Below are 13186 nucleotides of genomic sequence, written 5' to 3'. Positions count from 1 at the left end.
AGTAAGCCTTCAGGCTTCTCCCCATGTCTCCCTCTCCCTGAGAGATGCATCTTTCATTGGTTTGTAGCCCCTGATCCTGCAGCTAATTACTCAGCAATGTAAATTACAGTAGGGCTGAGCTGAGCCCTGGCCCCTACTGGCCCTGTCCATCAGCTCCCTCTCTCCTCTCTTTTCCCCTCCCAGCTCTCCTCCCATCCCTCCACCCTCCCCTGTAGCTACCAGCTAAACAGAACAAGCCACATCTTAATATACACCCCTCTTTGAGGGAACCCGGGAATAAATCCCTAGCAGATGATATTTTCTTTACTCTCTCTCTCTCCTTCTCTTTCTCACTCTCCCTCTCTCCATCTGAACTGCTTACCCCCTGCACCGCATGTGAAGTTCAGAGTGAAAACATCTTTGGTTAATATTTAACTGCTAGGTCCTGGGGTAGACTGGTGGAGTGCGGAGAACTAGGCTAGTTGGACACACACACACAAACGAACACACAGCGGCTCAGTGAAGATGTGTGTCTGTTCTCTGAGGAATGTGTGGGTTCTCTTCCAGCCTTTGACCTTCAGACCCCAGGCTGACATGTGACTGAGATTCTTCAGCTCTGCAGAGGGCTGCAGGACACACACACAGACACAACACACACACTTGTATCTAGCCTGTCTGAAATAGAAGCCAGTCACTCGGGAGCAGTAGTAATATCCTGCACTGTGCCCACAGCCCTCCCCAATGAGATAAGACTCAAACCACGAACAAATAAAGAGCATTGAATTGGCTATAGGTGGAGGACCAGTGACTGTTCTAAGATGGTGCTGGGGCTGTAGTTCTCCCTGTGGAGCGTGGGTACTGTAGTGGTTCTCTCCTTGGCTCGGCTAGCTGCGCTCGGCAGGCCGCCCAGCTGGGAGCCAGATGTGGCAGGCATGTCATGTGGTGCTGGAAGGCAGGAGATAAGAGAGGCAGGGCCCGGTCTCTGGTTCGGGTCTGCTCCGCAGCGGTTCAACTAGATGTTGCGGTCGGTACGATCTGAACTTTGACAGGTTGTGTCATGCTTAATGCCTCACTTCCCAAATACAGCTCAGTAGGGCTGATTTATATCTAACAGGTGCTGCAGTGGGCAGGCAGTGCAGGGAGTGGGATGAGAGGAGAGGACGGCATGTGGCCATTTCATTAAGGCGGTAGAGCCAAGGGGAACAAGGACTATAGTGTGTGTATGGAGACGAGGGGCAGGACTCTGCTCTTTCTCAAACACAGCCACAGTCCACGGCCCCTCAGCTTGGCCTGCCTGGCTGGTTGTCACTTCACTCACTGCCTAGATCAAGCCCAACGAATAGAGGGAGGAGGAAGAGGGGACTCACAAACACTTCTCATGCTTCTTACAATATCAGACTGTTTTTCTTCCTGTCTCTCTGTTTCCTCTCTCTATCTCTGTTTCCCTCCCCCTCTCTCTCTCCATTTCCTCCCTCTCGCTCTGTCCCCCCCACTCTCTCTCTCTGTATCCTCCCACCCCTCTGTCTCTCTCTCTCCCTCTCTCTCTCTCTCTCTCTCTCTCTCTCTCTCTCTCACTCTCTCTCTCGCTCTCTCTCTCTCTATCTATCTCTCATTCTCTCTCTCTCTCTCTCTCTGTATCCCCCCTCCCCTCTGTCTCTCTCTCTCTCTCTCTCTCTCTCTCTCTCGCTCTCTCTCTCTCTCTCTCTCTCTCTCTCTCTCTCTCTCTCTCTCTCTCTCTCTCTCACTCTCTCTCTCTCTCTATCTCTCACTCTCTCTCTCTCTCTCTCTCTCTCTCTCTCTCTCTCTCTCTCTCTCTCTCTCTCTCTCTCTCTCTCTCTCTATCTCTCCCCACCCAGAGAGGCTGAGGGACTGTGTGTGAATTTCCAGCCCAGGCATCAATCTCTGAGCCCTGGCAGCCATCACAATGCCCGGCTTGTCTGTGAGAGTTGACGTGCCAACAACTTTGATCGTCTTATGTTTTTCAGTGCGGTGTCGGATTTCCCCCCAGCCGCCTATCAGAGCCCTGTGGTGTCCTCCTCACCCCTTCTCACCCCCCACTGTCTCCCTGCTAGAGGGATCACTACTGAGAGATGCCCTCGCTCTCTCCTTCTCCCTCAATTCCTCCCTCCCGGCTCCAGTAGCAGTCCCAGGGGTCCGTTCTCCTCTGGTCCTGATACATAGATGGATATTACCCCAGGACCAGACCAGAGAAGAGCAGGCATCCCAGGCCATTAGGACATTAGCCAGATGAGACCGGTCCATTGTTTAGTGTTTTGTTTTATGAGCAGGTCATTCTGTCTCTGCTGTTGGCAGTCAGTTGTTCCCACCCTGGGTATAGTGAGTCAGGTCCCTCAGGAGGTCTGGGGTTCAGTGCTGGCCTGGACTGCAGTGGTCTGCTGGGCCTGTCTGTCTTGGAATCTCATTGCTCCTCAGCCATCTTCAACACAATCCGGCTACATGGTTTGGTATGGTTACATTAGGAACGCTTGTGAATGAGTTCTGCTTTACTCCTTGAATTGTTTTTGCATAGCTGCAGTTTTCCGCGGAGACTAAAATGTCGTTTGATGTTCTAACACTGAACGCAGAGCGTCGAGGCCTCTTTCAGCGCCGCCCTCCAGGCCACCTTGTTACACACTTAACAACTTGTTTTCTCTTTGTGTTTTTCTTCCCTCTTCCTCTGTTGACAGTTCCTCACCGCTGCTCTGCTCTGAAGGAATGCGCGTCACCTCTCAAAGTTTAACTTGGCTTCTGTCCTTGTAGACCGTGAGGCAGGTTCTGAACCTTTTCTAACACGGTGATTGCATCAAGATATGATTTATGAGTGTTCTGTGTACAAACCGCCACACTGTTAACGATGACGTGTACCATCTGTAGGTAGACAGGTGCTGAATGGCCTTGACTCCAGAGACATATAGTCCCAATGCACCTTCTCATAGTTCCAACTGCAGTATCCTCCCTCCCCTGACATTCATCATTTAAATGGAACTAGACAAGAAATGGCAGATAGTAGTCGCCTAAAAGTCCCAGTTGAAAATGAAAGGGATCCGGATATGACGACTGTAATTTCAGCTGTCATCTCCTCTTTATTTATGTCTCCAGTGAGAATGAGCCTGGGTAGCCTCACTAGCCTGGGAAGCTGCATAGCTCCATGTAAAAATAGCCTGTCACTAAGTGTGAGCACGGATACCTAACTGGAGCTGTAGTCCAGTGTTGTATGAGAATAGCCAGGCATTACGCGCCAGTGGGATCACTAGTGCATCTCTTTAATTCTCCCTGGCAGTCCCAACTCCCACTCCCACTCCTGAGTTATTCTTTCAAAATGGAGCGGCCTTCACATTTCTGGCTAACTCTAGGTCTGTTCTCTCGTCTTTGTTTTCTCCAAATGCCCGGACGTTGAGTGTCCCAACACTCCTCCTTCGCTTCCTTCTATTTAAGCACAGGACACATTATTCCTTTAACTTTATTAACATACCATAATTCTTTAAAGCAGGAGAAAGCTGCAGAAATTAGTTCTCCCTCGAGGTTTATTGTTTAAAACGAGCACAGCTCTTTCCCAGCATAAGAACTTCAACTAAGCAGACAGGAATTCAGGCCTGGCCTCATAAAATAAGTATTTGTGTACCAGAAAGATTTTCGTTTTTTCTTTCCAAATCTTTGTCATTAATGACTTTAGCAAATGTGTAGTGGAGAGTGAATGGAGAGGCTGTCCAGGGTCTTCAAAGGAACCCTGTAATTATTTATCCAGGATATCCCGCTCTAGAATTAGAGGCTGGGTCACCATTGGCTTTCATGCCTTTTTTCTGCAAAGAAATCATTTCCACAGAATGGTTTCACTGGGACACCCTCTAATCCCTACTCTGCTTTCTCTGTGTGTGTGTGTGTGTGTGTGTGTATGCGTGCGTGCGTGCGTGTGTGTGTATGTGTGTGTGTGTGTGTGTGTGTGTGTGTGTGCGTGTGTGTGTGTGTCAGAGCTAGGGTGCATGACTATATTATGTAGGCTCATATGCCTCAGCCCATGTTTCATTCTGATGTGTGGAAAGAGATCGTAGTTTTTAGTGTCCATTCCTTAGACATCATTCTCCACACATTAGGTCCAGGTCTCAGCTCTCACCCCCAGACAGCTGTCACCCACTCGGGTTTCTTGTGTCATTTTGCCTTTACATGCTTCTACACCTGCATTGCTTGCTGTTTGGGGTTTTAGGCTGGGTTTCTGTACAGCACTTTGAGATATCAGCTGATGTACGAAGGGCTATATAAATAAATTTGATTTGATTTAACACCCTCCTCAGGTTTAAACTCTTAACAAAATTCTGGTCCTAACCCGAACCCCCAGTTTGTCTGGTGGCACTGCTTCAGCCATTGTCTGCTAGGCCTGGAAGCTCTATGTAACCCTCCAGCTCCCCCCTTCATTGTCCCCCTGATATCCCTAAATACCCCTGTGGGTGGACCAGATCTGGGCTTCCCTGGCCTTCATATAGCTGGCTTATTGTCACAGCTTAACCACTTGTGTCTATGTAATATACAAAAATTTATGAGGCCTTGCCCACTAGTTTTGCTCAAAGCCCCTCAACAGTCCATACGTGTGCGTGTGCGTGTGCGTGTGTGTGTGTACATGGATGTGTTGGCGTGTGTTCCGTGCCCCTTCAGGCTGTTCCAGAAAGGGAGTGTGTCCTTTTAAGAATGCTCTTCTGAGAATATTTGTCTAATTCCAGGTGCCAGCGATCCCTGTGTTTTACCAGGTGCAGGCCTGGATCATTACAAAGGTATTTGTTTTCCAGATTACATGGTGCGGCCCAGGATTAAAGGCGCGTTATCCCTGTCCCCCTCTGTCTGTCAGGCCCTGATCCCCAGTGTGGGGCCTGGCTGCCTGTGTCCTGCCTCAGTCACACTGGAGGCTAGGCTAGGCTAGCCTGGCTCCTGGTGCCGTTAGGGATCTGTCACGCCACAGCCCAGAATAACCGACCTCCCAGCCTGGGCCACTGTTGGCTGTAAGGGTGGTGGAGGAGGAAGGACAGGAGCTGTACCTGTCAACAGAGGCTGGGTATGCAGATCAGACTTTCACCCAGCCGTCCTTAATGGGACGAGAAGTAGTGTGGTAAGGACTTTTCCTTGTCCGCCCCTATCCCCTCAATCCCTGGGGTTTAGGATGGGCCGGACAGGACAGGGGAGCTGGCTGGGAGGTAGAGGGGGGTAAGGGCCTGGGGGGTAGCGGGGGTCAAGAAGTCCAATCACAGTCTCCAGTATCTGGACAGCTGAAGTCCTCTCCAAAACGTTTACATAGAGCCTTGCGATTATGATAATAAACAGTTTTATCATCGGCCTCCCAATCAATAATGTGGCTTCTTAAGGTTTAATATTTCAATAGTATTGATCATCTTAACAACTGTGTTTGCGGTTGGCTTGCCTCTACTGTAGGCCTGCAGGGGACTACAACAAACTGTGAGCAGCAGTTTTTCTTTACAATACAGTTTTTCTGCAGCTATGACTGTTTAGCATGTATAGACACCCTCAGACCAGCGTCTCACCTCATAGAACAACTATGTGGGATCTTCTCTCATTCCATTCAGTCCTGCTCTATACATGGCTGCCTATCATTTACAAGCATCTAAGCGCCTATAACACTAAAACAGTCCTGCGCTTCTTGCGGCCAGTCCTCTTTCCCCCCTTTCCACCCTCATCCTGTTGCAACCAAATGAAATGGACTGAGCGAAAACAGAGAAGTTGAAGGCTCCAAAAGCCCTGTAGTTAGCACATTTAACTTCCATCCTCTCTGGAGAGAAGGCCTGCTTCCCTCATATTTAAACAGGGGGAGATTTGATAATTAGTGAAAATGAATAAAAGGCCTGGCAGACTTTGATCAGAAACATCTCCCCGTTCCCCCGCTGACCTTTGACCTTTGGTTGGAAAGGTGAGTGGGTCTGTGAGTAGGGAGTGGAGGAAGCTTGGACTAGGGAGTTGTCTTATCTCTCTCTCTCTCTCTCTCTCTCTCTCTCTCTCTGGGAGTCTCTTCTAAGCTGATCTTCCCAGGAATGGGTAGGAATGGGTAGTCATGGCACTAATCAATCAGACTGTCGTGCCAGACTAACCTTTCCACTGGGCTCTGGAATGCCCCCTGTGTCCCTGTTTATTCCACACTCAGCCCTGTGAGAACATTTTCACAGCATGCTATGGAATAGGAGTACTTTTTATACAAGACCATCACTAATCAGTCAACTTAGCCTGCTTGTCTGTCTGTCTGAACTGGGGCAGAGAGGGTGGACATGTAATTAACTGATCAGCCAGGTGTTTGTGAGCCTCTGTTAGCAGGTAAAGGAGGGCCCCCCCCCCCCCCCCCCCCCCCCCCACACACACACACACATACACACACCCACACACACACACACACACATGCTCCTGCTAACCCAGGACCCCCCTGCTGTGTTGTGGCGCATGCTGTGCCTGCTCTGTGCACCAGGTTGCCTGGGGGCCAACGTAGGTTTTTGCGGTGTGAGCATGATCGCCCATCTCTGATTATACATCCATAACTTTATCCCAGAGATAATTTATGCATTTACTGAACACAAAGCTTTATCTAAACGAACCACTGGGGACATCACATGGAAATAACACAGCGCCGACATCCACTATGGTTTGTTAAAAGGAAAGATAGCTCGCGGCTGCAGTAACGAGGTTATTTTTGTAGTTATTAAAACAGTGTCTTCTCTGTTTCATTTTCTACCTGACACTTTGCAGAAACTCGCATGCTCCTCCGTAATCTGGAGTCCAAGGTCACAGATCAATTAAAGACAACTGTGATTGCATACAATGTTAAAACAGAAGAGTGGCTTTAGTGCAAACGAATCGCTTAACAAAAAGAACACAGCGAGGAAAACCAATGTCTAACAGTATGCATTTTTAATCTGAATGTATTCAGTCTGCTCCCCTTCTCCCTCTCTGTGGTGTGAGTGAGGTTTCTCTCATTTGTACTCCCAGTCTGCCACAGCTCAACGGCCCCCCCCATGCTGCCTGCTAATTGGCGGGAGACTGGGAGCTTCCTGCTGTGTGTTCGCTGCTTCCCTTCACTTTGCCATCCCACCAGCTCTTTCTCCACAACTGAGTAATTAACCCACAGCTAATGAACTACTTCTAATTACACACCACTGTTTCCATCGCACCCTCCAAAAGTGAGGAGACACTCTGCCGCCACGTTCCAATCCGTTCTGGAAGGCTTTGAACCTACCTGCTCTCTGATTGGTGCGGTTGTTCAGACTGTCAGGAGCTATATCACAGCCCTGCCACTTTGTTCAAATCAGTTCACCTCTGTTGTGCAACACGGAATGGATTAAGAGAATCTGATGATGTTGCGTAAACGATAACAGCATTTTCAAGGTTCTATTTCAAGTCCATGAACAAAGGAGGCAATTGATACTACAAAATCAATTTGCTCATACTTTCTCTGGCCAAAGAAAAGCAGTGTAAGAGCTGAATGGTAACAGGAATTAATGCTGTGATACAGAATGGCCTGCAGTATACCAGTACACCTCCAGGGTGCTTTACTGTGCCATATAGTAGTCAGCAGGGCCATTTTTGGCCCAATCTTCATCTCATTCCAGAATTTTGGCAGGAAATGTTTTGTAACTGCAGTGATACATGCTGGGAATTGTAGTTTGGCCCACATCCTCTCCTCAGAGCCTGGGACCTGAAGGTGTAGTGGTTGTGGCATGACAGATACAGCATGCTTCAGATAGCCCTGCTATCAGCTGCTTAATGTACAGTACTCCCAGCCACACTACACTGACCCCCCCCCCCCCCCCCCCCCCTCACTATACTCCCCTCTCTCCTACCCAGTCAGAGCCCTAGCCTCAGCCTCGGTCTTGACACAGCCACGGCTATTTCTGTTCCACAGACTGATAGCTCCAACTGCAGATCATTGATTTTACGGGAAGCCCTGTTTACAGACTGAGTGCCATCGACCTGAGGTGACTTTTTGCCTCCTGAAGTAGGAGCAGCACTGGAGCATCCTTGTGTCTGTGTTATACAAAGACAAACACTGGCCTGATTTGAAACACTTTGATGTACTGTGTTAGGAATCATACTTAATTAGCATTGTAACATATTTAGTTAATTGTGTAAAAACTAATTGGCCTAGATGTTAGTACAGTATATAGTAGAGAAAATTGGTCTGGGGGTGATAGGGACAGCCGGTGTAAGGCCGAGGCGGCAAGGAGGAGAGAAGCAGCCTGTGCCTCAATGTAGTCCCTTAGGAAGATCCCACCATCTAAGGCTTAGGGATGAGGGTAATACCTTATGTTGGGCATTACCATAGACTTAAGGCAAAGAGTGAGATGTATGCATACATTTCATTGTTGATTAATTGGAGTAAACCTTGGAGAAGAGCCCCTGTTCATTCTGCCTGAGGACTACAATGGTTCCCCCATCGATAAGCACGTCCCCTGTGCAACATCAAAGGCCCTCCCTGATTTATCAATAAGAAGCCTTCCTTCCCACATTTTCCTTTAACTTGCTTAGCATTTACACCATTGATTTTCCAATAAGCACCCATACCCTGCGGTGGCTGGCCAGGCCGAGGCTCTGTGAGATGGCTCAGACTCACACAGACAGCCCTCCTGAAGGACAATGGGAGATGGGTGGGGGGGGTAGTGGCTTTTTGGGTATTTATATTTTTCAAGGTCTCCCCTCAGCTAGAAAGCCTGTGGTCTAGGTGTAAATGGAGGGGGGTAAGGTGGGGTTCAGGTCCAAGCCCGATGGAGGTGTTCTCAGCTGGGGCTGGGCCAGAGTTAATTCCCCAGGAGACCCTGGTTCTCCCTGGTCCTCTGGAGGCCTGGCCCCCAGGCAGGTGATTGTGCATGCTTATAATCAGATGGATCCTTAGCCTTTAATTCCTCCCTGGCTTGGCCGTTAAATCCCACATAATGAAAGGGCCCATAAATAAAAACTTATCTCATTTTCTGCAACATGACAACCAGATCCACTCTCTGACAGTGTTCATTAGGACCTGGGCCCTTTCAATAGGCTCAACCTTATCTGCTCTGTTAAGGTGCGGGAGGAGAACATAATGCTTTTTATGCCTCTAAGTCAGAGACAGGTGAAAAGAGGGTCTGGCATTTGACTTCTGTAGAAGAGATGTGAGGATGGGTGGGAGGACTGCCCCCTATGGCCAGGTCTTGTGTAGTGTGTATGGACATGCTCCCTCCCTTTCTCCCAGAGTCCAGGAATCCAGGCTTTTCTTCCCTCTGATTATCTCTTATTGTGAGTTGAGGCTTGTTTTGGCTGCTTATTGTTTGTCTCTCAGCCCAGTGGGCCCGGTGAGGGAGGGAGAGAGACAGAGAGAGTGAGAGGGGGGGGGGGACACAAGTGCAGGGTTGGAAAGCACAGGCCATGGCAGGAATCCTGTTGTTTTCCTTTAGCAGCAGCTCAGATACCAGTATGCAAAGGAAAAGTCCAAGTCATTTGCATAGTACAGTACCTAACCTTGGGCGTTAATGTTAACATACTGCAGGCAGTACTACCTTTACCGGCATGATTCATCCTTTTAATGTGTGTTTATTATAGCACAGAAACACTTTGCCCCATACTTCCCACTTTGCCCTTCCAGCGCTCCTGTCAGTCTGTCCATCTCCCTCATTTAGTGCCTTTGAAAGATTCCAACTTTTCCTGCTCTAAACAGGTGTCGCTTAGCGAGCAGACCTCCTGAAGACAAACAGGTAGATAGCTTTGTATCAGCTGGCCCATCTGCGACTCTCCGACTCCAGACAATCCCATTGCACATCAGTAACCACCACAGGTTATTGAATTAGACCATCTTGATTTTAAAGAGCAATCCTGTTTTCTAGTAAGCAGTGGACACGCTGAGCTGGCTCAGGCCACGGCTCAGCCTCCATCACTGGCCAGGGGTCATCCTCCTCTCCTCTCCCACTCTAATTGCTTTAGACACATTACAAGGACATGATGCTAATAGATGCATAGTGCACACACATATAGTTATACAGTAGCTACATGCTAGCACCGCTGTTTAAACTCTAGGAGCCATAAAGGGATATTGGACAAAGGACTAGAGAAATGTAGTGAATGAGGGATGTAAAGTAGTAGTTTAGGCTGGTGTGCTGTGTGTTTTTCCACCCCACCCCTCTGTGGGCTAGCTAGACGCCCCATGTAGCAGGCAGTGATGTGGGCACAGTGTTCGGGGCATGGTCAGGACAGGCAGTGATGTGGGCACAGTGTTCGGGGCATGGTCAGGACAGACAGTGATGTGGGCACAGTGTTTGGGGCATGGTCAGGACAGGCAGTGATGTGGGCACAGTGTTCGGGGCATGGTCAGGACAGACAGTGATGTGGGCACAGTGTTCGGGGCATGGTCAGGACAGACAGTGATGTGGGCACAGTGTTCGGGGCATGGTCAGGACAGACAGTGATGTGGGCACAGTGTTCGGGGCATGGTCAGGACAGACAGTGATGTGGGCACAGTGTTCGGGGCATGGTCAGGACAGACAGTGATGTGGGCACAGTGTTCGGGGCATGGTCAGGACAGACAGTGAGGTGGGCACAGTGTTCGGGGCATGGTCAGGACAGACAGTGATGTGGACGCAGTGTTCGGGGCATGGTCAGGACAGGCAGTGATGTGGGCACAGTGTTCGGGGCATGGTCAGGACAGGCAGTGATGTGGGCACAGTGTTCGGGGTATGGTCAGGACAGGCAGTGATGTGGGCACAGTGTTCGGGGCATGGTCAGGACAGGCAGTGATGTGGGCACAGTGTTCGGGACATGGTCAGGACAGGCAGTGATGTGGGCACAGTGTTCGGGGCATGGTCAGGACAGGCAGTGATGTGGGCACAGTGTTCGGGACATGGTCAGGACAGGCAGTGATGTGGGCACAGTGTTCGGGGCATGGTCAGGACAGGCAGTGATGTGGGCACAGTGTTCGGGGCATGGTCAGGACAGGCAGTGATGTGGGCACAGTGTTCTGGGCATGGTCAGGACAGGCAGTGATGTGGGCACAGTGTTCTGGGCATGGTCAGGACAGGCAGTGATGTGGGCACAGTGTTCGGGGCATGGTCAGGACAGGCAGTGATGTGGGCACAGTGTTCTGCGCATGGTCAGGACAGGCAGTGATGTGGGCACAGTGTTCGGGGCATGGTCAGGACAGGCAGTGATGTGGGCACAGTGTTCTGGGCATGGTCAGGACAGGCAGTGATGTGGGCACAGTGTTCGGGGCATGGTCAGGACAGGCAGTGATGTGGGCACAGTGTTCGGGGCATGGTCAGGACAGACAGTGGAATCTGGAGGAGGGGCTGATGGAACAACAGATTACAGGAAAAGGTGTGAAGGAGATCCATGTTCAGACAGAATGGGTGCTCATCTCATTGCTACTTCTTCTCATTAGACAAATCACCCACAGGAAAGTTTGTTCCTTTTTTTGTAGTTAGCTGCAGAATATGATCCAGGTGTCCTAGTGTTCTCTTATTAATGGAGCAGATAGTAAATGCAGACTGACCTGGTTACTATCCCCTCTCTCAATATGGCAACAAATCATGTCTGTCTGGATCAAGTAATCCTCTTAATAAGCCTACTATCTTTCATTCTGAATGCAAAGCAACAGAGAGGTCATCAGTGTGGCTCTGTCTGTGTGGAGTACAAACAATGAGAGCAGGTGGACATGGGCTGACACCAAATGGTTGCCTACCTTCACTGTTTTCAGTGGAAGATCCTGCAACTACTACACCCGCCTTGTCTTCATTACGCTCAGATAATGCAGTTAAACATACAATATCGGGCTTCTTATCAAACCAATTATGTGCATTAATTACACCTGATTAGAATTCACTCCTCCAGTCAGGGCAGACGGTCATAATTAGCAAATCCAGTCAAAAGACGAAGGTGCATGCTAAAAGACTCGCCCTGTTGTTTGAGTAGCATAAGTGCATATAGGGGGGGGGGATTTTCTATCAGACATGAATGAAGAGTGAGGCAGACATGATCAATCTCTCCAGTGTGGGCCAGCCCTCTCTAGTTAATATGATAGGGGGGTGGGGATAGAGCCACACTGTCTGATCACAGCTACAATTTGCATCCCTAAGTAAGTAAATAAGTAAATAAATCAAGTGGCGGCAGCGAATGTGCTAATCAGCCGGGACATGGCGGCTGGGCTGAGCATGTTGCCGGGAAACTTTGCTCATGTAATATTCAGTACTGGCTGGGTTAAAGGGCAGGCCAGAGTTATTGGTTTCAGCCCGGTCGCCCCCCTTTAATCAATGCTGCCTGCATCCCTTTAATACAATTATTAGCTCAGCAGTATCTCGCGCTATCATTTTATCTCCTCGCCACTCTAAATTGCGGCCTGTGTATTGCTGGGCCACTGGTGCTCAGGGCATGGCCAGCTCCTGAAAGCACAGCTCCCATTTATTCTTTCAGAGGCAGAGGATGGCTGGAGTGTTTGAAACCAGGCTGACCGAGGAGGTGGATGCCAGATCTAAACACAGCTGCATTTCAGACCCAACCCAGATGGTGTATTTTGGGCTTTACTGAAAACATTGCCTTTTTTCCTCTCCTCCTCTTTGAGAGAGTGTGTATGTGAGGACACAAGTAATTACCTGCGTTGCATACTGTTGTGTGCACTCAACGAGAGAGAGGAGTGGGTGATGTGTTTTTCTATGCATGATTTCTCTTATTTCAGTAGGAAGGGAGAGGGCTGTAAAATGGCTGTGAAGTTATCAGCAGTACCCTTCACTTCTTCTCTAGTTATGTAAATGTATCATGTCCTGATGGGTGGTTTCTCTGTGTCTAATTATCGCACAGTGAATCTATTTTATCCATTAAGTTAGGCCTGTTTCTCCCTCTTTCTGACTGGAAGTTAATTAAAAACGGATGTAGGATTTGGAGAATGTAAGATTAGGGGTGTTGTTTGGAAGGTGAAGATAAAAGATGGTAACTTCCTGATATGGCAGGAAGATGAATCGTGGGACGACTTATTAGTGCTCGTCTCAGGTATTGTGTTTAAGTACCTAATCTAACATAATGAGCACTCTGTCATTTACCTAATTAGATCTCACACTTTTGGCTCTCACCCGATGCACTATACATTAAATGTGTTCTTCTCGCCTGGGTTCTATAGATAGATGTTCCTTTGAAGGTGCTTTTTATCCCCCTTTACGTGATGAGAGCATTAGGGGGAAATATGGAAGTACTTAGGATGAGAACAATGCTATGGGTT

The 13186-nt window shown here is 49.0% G+C and overlaps 1 protein-coding gene across 1 annotated transcript in view; it reads left to right on the top strand.

Annotated features, from left to right (window-relative positions):
• LOC109895393 (zinc finger homeobox protein 3) overlaps positions 1-13186 on the top strand; it is a 184757-nt gene that overhangs the window by 50128 nt on the left and 121443 nt on the right.

Source organism: Oncorhynchus kisutch, linkage group LG8, assembly GCF_002021735.2.
Source record: "Oncorhynchus kisutch isolate 150728-3 linkage group LG8, Okis_V2, whole genome shotgun sequence".
In the NCBI taxonomy this organism is placed as follows: domain Eukaryota; kingdom Metazoa; phylum Chordata; class Actinopteri; order Salmoniformes; family Salmonidae; genus Oncorhynchus; species Oncorhynchus kisutch.
The sequence above is the reverse complement of the archived record's forward strand: the minus strand, read 5'-3'. Positions and strand labels throughout refer to the sequence as shown.